Source organism: Dromaius novaehollandiae, chromosome 7 (genome assembly GCF_036370855.1).
Source record: "Dromaius novaehollandiae isolate bDroNov1 chromosome 7, bDroNov1.hap1, whole genome shotgun sequence".
In the NCBI taxonomy this organism is placed as follows: domain Eukaryota; kingdom Metazoa; phylum Chordata; class Aves; order Casuariiformes; family Dromaiidae; genus Dromaius; species Dromaius novaehollandiae.
Window position 1 is genome coordinate 9,983,845 of NC_088104.1, and position 9,687 is coordinate 9,993,531.

The following is a 9,687-nucleotide window of genomic DNA, read 5'->3' on the forward strand; positions in this document are numbered from 1 at the left end:
GATTAGAAAAATATTTTCTGCCAAAATATATTTTGTGTCTTAAGTGAGCTCAGAGTACAGCTGTCAGTGTTGCTTCTGGGAGAATTTGGGCATTGCTCCACAGCTGGTCTCTGGAGTAGGTACCTGAATACACCGAGAGCCCTGTCCTAAGCACAAGGCAGAGCCCCGGCGGTTTTCTGTAAAGGAGGAATACAGTTAGCAAATTTGGTTTGCCAAAGTCCCCTTTGGACCTGTTACTGATTTTGATTTCCTCTTTGATAGAAAAGGAAAAATGGAAAAAGAATGCAATCTGATGGGCAAAGATAAGAAACAGTTACATGAGGAATAAGAGGAAAAAAAATTTGGAGTATTATAGTCTTCTAGCTGTTCCCCAGTCAGGCGAAGGTGAGGGTAGGAAGCTTAAACAAGGCACTTGCTGATTAACCCAAACACATCCCAGCTGAGAGGCCAACTGGCAGAAATCAGAGATCAGGCCCCATCTTTAAATGGCCTAACAGAATTGTGAAGAAAGGGAAATGAAATATATGCATGTAAAAAATAGTTGGCCTCCATCAGTATCTCAGAAGAGTTACTTTACTGAAATAATCTTACTCTAAATTCTTAGCAAAGGGTAGAGCAAGCTGTAAAAAGTGCGTTGGGTTGTTTCAGTGGTGGCAACCACCAGCCTTATCTTGACGTATACATTTGACAACTGAAACCCCCCTAGGATCCATTCCTGAGAAGGTTTCTACCACTATTAGGAGAGAGGTGAAAAAGAGACATGTTACTGCAATGTGTTGTGGTACCACAAAAAATAACAGTAACCTTAGAGACAAACGTAGCCAACGCTTGATTCAATAAATTTTCAACTAAAGCAGGAAAGCTATAGCAGCCACTTATTTTCATAAAGGAAGATGAAGCTGTATATGGTTTCTTACAGACTTTCAGTCCAGTATTTACGTTTTATTTTTATCCTGCGTTTCAGATAGTCCATTATAAAATAGGAAGTGGTAAATATACTTTCACATTTGACATAAGCAGTTATGTCAAAGAAAGCTTTTGTTTTGAAAGACAGTGGAAAGCATTACATTTAAAGCTATTTACACTGTCAAGTTGACTGTTCTTTTTACTTATACTAAATGCTGCATTTTTCAGGTTAATGGGTTGATTTTTTTTTTTTTTTTTTTTATTGGAATGGAGTGGAAATTGTAATGTGCTTGGCCAGAGAGACTTATCTACTTCTGTAAGACCTGCTTATAGAAGCACAGTGACACCGGATACCGGCAATATAAACGAGGGAGGTTTTACAGAACATCATATGCAAAGTGTAAGTTAAAGCTGAGGACCACAACTGAGGAATCAAGTGAGGGCAGTGTAATCAGGAGGCTTGAGCAAAACAAAAGAAAAAAGCAATGTGGAAAATCGATTTAAAGAGGGACTTTCAGGCTTAAAAGGAGTATTGTGAAAGAGCGTACCAGATTTTGTAGCTATGATTTATCCTGAATTCAAGAACTTGTTTCCGAGCTGGGGCTGGAAGAAGTGGTCTGGCCAGTTTTTTGCCAGGAAGGATCACTCCGTAGAGAAAGGCTATGTGGCTATCGTTGCATTTTCTTCACCCAAAGCCACCGGAGCCTGGAATGCAAACCAAGAGCTTAGCAATAACAAACTGGAAGACCACGAGATTTGACTGATTGCCATGAGCAGCACATTCCTTCACCAAGAGGCCTCCCCGCAGTGGGAAGACAGAGCAAGGTGCTATTTACTATGAGCAAGAAACTGAAATGGGGCTCGTAAACAACACTAGGAAGAGACCCTTCCCTGACTCAATGCCAAGCAATGAGAACAGCATGTGAATGCTTAATTCCTTCAGGGTACTAGTGAATATTCATTAATTACAGTAGAGACCAAACTTGTGAGGCTGAGTGCCAAATGCATCCGGTGCTTTCTAGCTGCACCATGTAACATCCAGCTAGAAGACAACATTGGAGTCTGCTCTTAATTTGGGGGTTTATTGCCTGTGCTACCAGAGTTAGAAAAGGGTTAGAAAGAGTTAAAGAGGGTGCAGCCGGGTGGGAGAGCAGGCACCGAGAGGCCTCCTTGGCCAGGTCAGCCGGGACTGCAGCCAGCGGGGAAGGAGGGAGGGTGTCGTGGGTTTGGGAGGAAAGTCCGTCTCTCTGCTCCCACTCCTTGGAGAAAGGGGCACCTTCCAAGGGAAGGGTTGGGGATGATATTTTGGGTTGGATAAAGTTGGTTCCCAGCTCTTCTCTCATGACATCTTCAGGGCTGTTCTGGAGAGTGACCAACAGGCTGTGGTGAATTCCTGCTCTTCCAAAGGAGAAAGGACAGGGCAGAAGAGTCTGAAATGGGCCTTGGGGTAGCGTTTGTGACCCTGAAGTATTTGAGAAGTAGGTGGGTGCTTAGCTATGTAGCACTCGGTGGTGGGAGAAGGCAATTGCTCGGGTGCTTCACTTGCTGAGCAGTGAAAGAAACTGGTGAAGACCAGCTGGGATGGGTGCTGTGCTGTGCTGTGAACTGGCTAAAGGTAGAGGGCTGTTTATCTGAGCGTGGATCATTTATTTTTCTCATCCTTAATACTAATTCATATTTTCAATAATTGTGTCTTCTATTAGTCTTTAAGCCATGACACAATTTTACACACGCCTGAAATTAATTTTACATTTGTTTAACCAGAGTGTGTGTGTGTGATGCTAGGAATATAAAATGTAATAAGTGTGCTTACAGAACTGTACAAATGCACCCCGGACTGCAATATCTAAGAAATCTATGTAAAGTAGAAGAGTAGCGTACCAGCCACCCGGTATAGGAACAGATAGCGCTGAACGGAAGCAGGAAGCTTCCAAGTTTTCTACAAAGGAAACTTTGACTCTTCCTCTTATTCCAGATAGAGCACAATTTAAAAAACCAAACCCCCCAAGAAACAAAAACTCTTCAAGCCTGATTTGAAGAAGTTTTTACGTGGCTAAAAATGTAGGTAAAATGAGGACATTCCTGCCAAAAAAAGTCTCCCTCGCCCTGGACACTTGTTTTAAAACAGGAGTAGAGCGATACCAGCAATTTTGCTGTCGAGCTGATGTGTCACAAATCCAAGCGCCCGCTCTTTGGCAAAGCCTCAAAGACAGGCTCTGGTGAGCAGAGGAGCCGCGGTCCTCAGACTCGAGCTGCAGGAGACGGGCAGGCAGCTGGGAGCGCTCAGCGAGGAACCGTCGTGCGGAGTACCCGAAACGCTCAAAACCTCAAAAACCCCACTTGAGGGGTGGCAAAAAAGAACTACAGTTGAACTGCGCCGTTGCTGAACAGACGGCTTCCCCCACTAAAGAAAAGAAGAAAAAAAAAAGAAAAAAAAAGAAATCTTTGAGCTGGGGGAATTCAGCAACAAAATTTCTGTTTAAATACAAAGACCTAAAACCTGGAGCTCATGGGAAATACTTCCCAGTCTGTGCTATTTTACAGTTAACTGCTAATATTGTTATGCACAGCAGAAAGTGCCTAGGATGGAAGAAAAGTGGGAAGTGGAGAGAGGTAGCAGGTATTCTGGATCTTGCTATCCAGCATGCATTAAAGAACCCACCTGACAGCTTACTATCTGTTTTAATAACACCTTCGATAAGACCAAACCTTACTGAATTACATATATATAACTCCGGCCGGAGGAGCAACTGTCCTGTTCCCTGCTGGGTGCTGCCGAGTGGGAGAGGGGAGTCTGTAACAGAGAGGGGAAGGGACAGTGCCTGGCTCTTGCGATTTGCCCAAGAAAAATGCATTGTATCTTTTACACACGATCCTGGTGATAAGAGAACTGTCTTGGAGCTATACACACATTTTGGAAAAATGGTTCCCGTGCTTAAATGGCATATAGTGCTCTGAGCAAAAATGTTCCGGTGGATAAGTCCCATAAACACGGCAAGCTTTAGAAGCATTTCAGGTTTATAAAAGATAACTTCTGTATTGAGGATTGATTTCCTATCATATTCAAAGTCTGCCTAAATAGCATTAGAGCTAGACTCTCCCTCCTCCCAAAGAAATCTTATTGCTGTTATGCTCAAAACCTTGTTTATGGGCAAGGAAGGTACACACCTTATATCTAAAGACAAGAACTTAGTGTAATTGAAATCTTAACAGTGCAGTTCAAGGGTTGTTGTTGGTCTAGATCTGATTGTTAAAGAAAAAAGAATACTTCTGTACAGAAAACATTTCAGTGACAGTAATAATACCACTAGAACTGTAATACCTAGCTTAGCTCCTGCCGTTTTTCCTGGCATTGCGTCACCCTTGCGCTGCTCCTCGGGGTCTGCAGGTGGGTAGCCTCAGGCCGCTGGGTGGGCGTTACAGAGAGCTGCCGGCCTCTGGGGTCCTTCGCTGGGGGAATACGATGTTGGTGTCTTCTCCTTCCTCACTCTGGGATCCACCTGGGCCGTTTTTATGTGTTTGCGAATGCACTTTGACGCCGTCATTTTTCTTCATTGGCTGCAGCTCTGTGTTACAGCTGAATTTACCATACGCGATGTCTTCAGTGTGTGTTTGAGAGTATTTGTTTGTCCTCTCTGTTACCCCTAAAGCCAGTTTTGCCCAGCTCCACACCTGCATTCCTTCAACTGACCATGGTTAAGTACCCGGCTGGTAGCTGTGGGGTCTCCAGTGCCAGCCTGTGCCCATCCCGCATCATCCCACGCCCGTGCTCCTCTGCGCCGCATCCTGCGTCTCCACTTCTTGTGGCTTCTGCCGTCATCTCAGGCTGGTATTTCCCTACACGATATCATGGTGTTGGAGCTGTGAATATCTCATTCTGCATAGAGGAACTGCTTGTTCCTGCTGTCTCTATCATGCTGGGGTTGTACTGCCCTAAGATACGTATGTTTGCACGCAAACGGCAGGTGCTGCGGCGTCGCGGGGCTGCGTGTGCTGCCGAGGCACGTACTGATAGCGAAGCACCCTCCGCAGTGCCCAGTGCAGTTGAGCGATAGTGCTGGGAGCATCTTCTCCCCGTTCACGTCTGCTGTGGAGTGCTATACACATCCCTAAGCTCTCACTTGTTCATGTTATAATTTTTTTTTAGTGCCTCCAGAGAGCGCACACTGCCAGTCCCCTTTGGTAGGACGGCAAAATCCCACCACCACCAGCACCAGTCAGGCCGGTAACCTGCAAGTGTGTCGTACGTGCCCTGCATGAGCCTCTCTAGCTGAGGTGGTACAAGGTAGAGGGTGCTCAGACCCTGCTGGCAAGCACCCACGTGTGCCCGCTGCTTGGTGCCGGAGCGGCCGCGCCACCCTCCGTGTGCTTCCCCTCGGAAGAGCGGATGCGTTAGGGTATCTTCCCTATCTAGCCCCTGCGGTCCGTGACAGATGGAAAATGAAAAGCAAACCTCTTCTGGTAACTTGATGTAGGATTATGCTTCTGGATGAATAATGCAGTCAACTTGAGGATGTAAAAAATAAATCAAGTGATAAGCATCTGCTTTTTGACAAAACAAAATCCTTTAAAGTTTAATCCATCTGAAAAGCTAACTTTGTCTCTCAGTTAGCATTTTTCAGTGTTATCTGTCTTGGTTTCTCTGCGACTGCCAGTGTGAGTGTGGCATCCAAGGGAGGCGAGAGACCCCACACAAAGTGGCAGACTGTGTGTGTATGGCAGGGGTGGGAATAATAAATATATTTCAAAAATCAAAACCCAAGGAACACAGCATAGCACATACATGATATTTCCCATGGATGCGATTTGTATGTTAACCCTCAAATACTGGTTCCAGCTTCCGTTAGTTGAATTTTTACTTGAACCGAACTCCTGAAGCCAGACAGAGCTGCATCTCGAACCTGCACCTCGCTCAGGTACTGCAGGAGGAGATTGGAGCTGCAATTTGTGTGCAGAGAGAGAAAAACAACGTGGTGCCTGCCGGTTAGATTTAGGTTTTCACATACATCTATAAAAACATCTTTGTGCTTACTCTGAGTATTGGTTTGCGAGCGGGTATCTGGAAGGAGTGGAGACACAGGTTTTCGGTGCTTTTCCTCTCCTTTCTCAGCACTAGCACATGCTGCTTATTATGGATGCTATGCTGCATTTGGGTTTTGTCCCAATTAACCTGTCACCTTCTCTAAATGAAGCTTTTACAAATGTTACCATGCATGACCAGCAAATGTCACTGCAGCCCAGCACCCTCGACAGAGAGCTGGCCATGTTTTACGGATTCTTTATTGTGGCACTAAATTGATTATTTATACATCGATTATTATAGCAAGTTCATCAATTTAATACTGTAATAAACTTGATATTGAACATAGTTTAAGACATGCCAAAGCATAAATATATGTATATAGCTGAATTGCAGGTACTTGAACCATGCAGAGAGCAAAAACTGAAAGCTATTTCTGACATGTAATGACCATATTAACATCCCTAATTGTAGATGACAAGGTAATTAAGGTGGGAAAAATATCCCAACAGAAGTGGTTTGAGGAATTACAATAATGTCATGAAAGTAAGAGAACACATCCAATTTAATGGTGGTGGTGGAGGGGGGGAATCTCACGTTATCCAAGTAAATTGATTATTCAGATTATCAATGTCTCATTTAAGTATCTCTAACTACATAGTATAATATATGAACTGGCACATATGACTGTTTTAAGACATGTATTCCACAGAATTATAAACTCCGCTGGGTAAGGCAGAACAGTATCTACAGGTGATACTGGTACCACCAGTACAGAACGGATTAAAGTGGCTGAGGATAAAAGGAATGCAATTTTATATCGTTGTTGCTGGGTGAGAAATCTGTCCTGGACTACTGGAGAATATAAAGCCAACCTGGAGGTTTTATGTGCAGAGAGAAAGGTTGTACTTGACTTGACGGCACGATTATAAGAACTGTCGGGTAGCAGTACAAAAGGTTGGATGATCTTTTAGGAAGGCTGATAGATGAGATATGAAGATCTAGTTCTTCTGCTGTGTTAAGACCTCTCTTTAGATAAAAATAGGGAGAAGCTCTCATGCCATAATATCTGTTGTATCCCGATGCGCCTTCTCTGTATCTTGCTATGGCAGCTAATTCTGGGTATAATATATCCCTGTGATATACGTGTATGGGACACAAAGAGCTCAGGTACCAGGGGCAAGGTGACGTGGTGAGATGGAGGTGGTAAAATAGGATAGATGACTTTCTTGTTGAATTAATACCTTCTCCTCTTGTAGAAAAGGGTCAAAAATAGGAAAAGTGAGGATTCTAGAGGAGAGCTGTGAAAACACCACCCCTTTTCCTTCCTTCTGAGAAGCAGAGGCACATCTGCATGCAGTTCTGCCCACAGCTGGTCATGATCTGCAATGGAAGAAGTGATGAGCCCCTTCCAAGGGACTAAGCCCCAAAATACAGAGTTTTAGAAGGTGTTTCTTTTCAGCCTCCAGCCAATGATGTTTCTGTCTGCAAAAAGAAATTCTACAGCTGCAGGGAGTAGAGAGGAAATGCTGGTATTGAAAATGGGTGTGAGGACCAAAGTGATGCAATACCTTCGATTTCTAAAAGAAGAATTTCAAATTCTGTGCTTATAGCTGGATGAAAAAGTCAAGTAGCCAGCCACATAATAGCTTCTGCCACCAAGCTTTCAAATGACAAGCTGTTGAAATCGCTGCAAGAGAAGCAGCAGGTCAGCTAAAGTCAGCAGCAGCCTTCAGCGTTTTAGGAACCTGCGACTGCGGTGGCTTCCCACCCACCTCCCTGACACTACCCCCTCCACAGATTTCTTTCTGAATTTTAATTATTTTATTTTTTGACATTCCTCTTTTTCCTTACTGTGTATCCTGCTCCTTTTGAAACAGACAGAAGATGAGCTCTTATGGTTATGGGTGACAGTGTTTTCACAAAGTCTTTCAAAAGAATGTGACTAAAAAGGACTTCTGGCTCCCTTCAGGTGAATGAAACAGACTTTGTTATGCATCTGAAAATGCCTACAATATGGACCTAAAATTCTGCTGGACATCATAAACAATAAAACCCCTACTTTTATGTTTAAGTTTGATGACCAAAGAACAGTATCTAGAGAACTGGCCTGTTGTATCCCTCCTACCCTCTCCCTCCCTGTGCATACACACCCTCCTTTGGTACTTGAGAGGTTAAAAAATAAGGACTCTGACATGATCTAATTGACTTGTTATAATACAAAAAGTATAGAGCAGAGAGGTCTTTGGTGGATAACTCAGGAAAGAGATAATGTGGCAGCTTTTTTGTTTTTATAGCAATTAGAGAAGTGAAAACCCCCATGCAAAACATTAAGGCTGAATTTTCTCAGCATAGCCCTACTTAAAGTACATTGAAGTAAAAGACTCCCCTACCTAACTGATTGTCTTGACACCCTTGTAGCTGGACTCCTGCACATTAATTGTAGCTAGGTCTCCTTTCCAGGGCTCTCATTCAGCAAGGTGCCTATATTTAGGGCAGCTGGCAGGAGGAGCGTGGAAACGGCTGTCCTCTCCCTCCCTGCTAACCCTACTTAGCATCACGCTCTGCTTTCTGCTGGGACAGTCTGCGCTGCTGCACACCCCCATCGACGCTACAACTCCTTGCGCTACGCTGACTCTTCAGCAAGCATAAACCCAGCTGTGCTTGTTGTATGTGGCCTGATAAGAAATCTTGGAACAAAAGGCCACCCATTTTCGGAGGGCTGGATCCAAACCGTGGTGCAGTCGGCAGGAATATTTCCGCGGCTGCCAACAGGCCTCGGGTCAGGTCCATCCTGGTCTCCAGCCCCAAGGAGATCTACCCTGGGCTGACACAAGATGTGCAGCACCAGTGCAGGAGGGACTGTGCCAACCTTTTACAAAACACTGAACAAATTCCTTCCTACAAAAGAGGAAAACCCCTTATCATGCTTGCTAAGGTGCTTTTTCTGGTTTCTCAGTGTGTTAGAGGAGACGAGGGGTTTAGGGTTTTAGTGAACTGCACTCCAGTGAAGCCAGTGCAAACTCTGATGGGAATTTTGGGGGCTGACGGATGAAGTATGGTTCTGTCATGAGCTACCTGAAGATATCTGATGTGAGACGGTAACCTCTTACGCGGCTTATTCTCACTTGGAACTGGGGAAATCTTTTTGCCTTGTGTTACACATGCTCTTTCTGCTAGTATAGAAAAATAAAGAGGGGGAATCAAGGTCTTGCTTGCCAATTTGTAAATAGCCTCATTAAAGGGGAATGGTATGGGTTATTAAGGTTTTACCTCATATTTAGGAGGTTCTTCTGACTTGTGTTAAGGTTTTACCTAATATTTAGGAGGTTCTTCTGACTTGTGTTAACAGTCTCCCAAATCCATTTCTGGCCAGAGTGCAGCACAGCTCTTCCAACTAGAAACCAAGCTACTATATAAAATTAGTAAAATTATAAAGATAATTTAGCTTGGAAAAATTAAGAGTTTACATCATAAAATTCCAAATGTATCATGGCTTTTATTTTTGACATTTTACATTTTGATATGAGAAAAAGATCACCTAACACCTCTGACTTCTATTTGCCTACAATATGTGAAGCAGAGAAATAGTCACACAGTGCCGTGAAAAAGCGCAAAAAGGAGTGATATATTTACCTTAAATACTTAATTCTAATGTGTTGACATATTTATGCCGTGTCAAAAGAGTTTTGGTGGGGGCAAGGGCGAAGGCATTAAGCAAAATAAACTCTCTGAGTTATATGTGTGGTTAAATGATTATT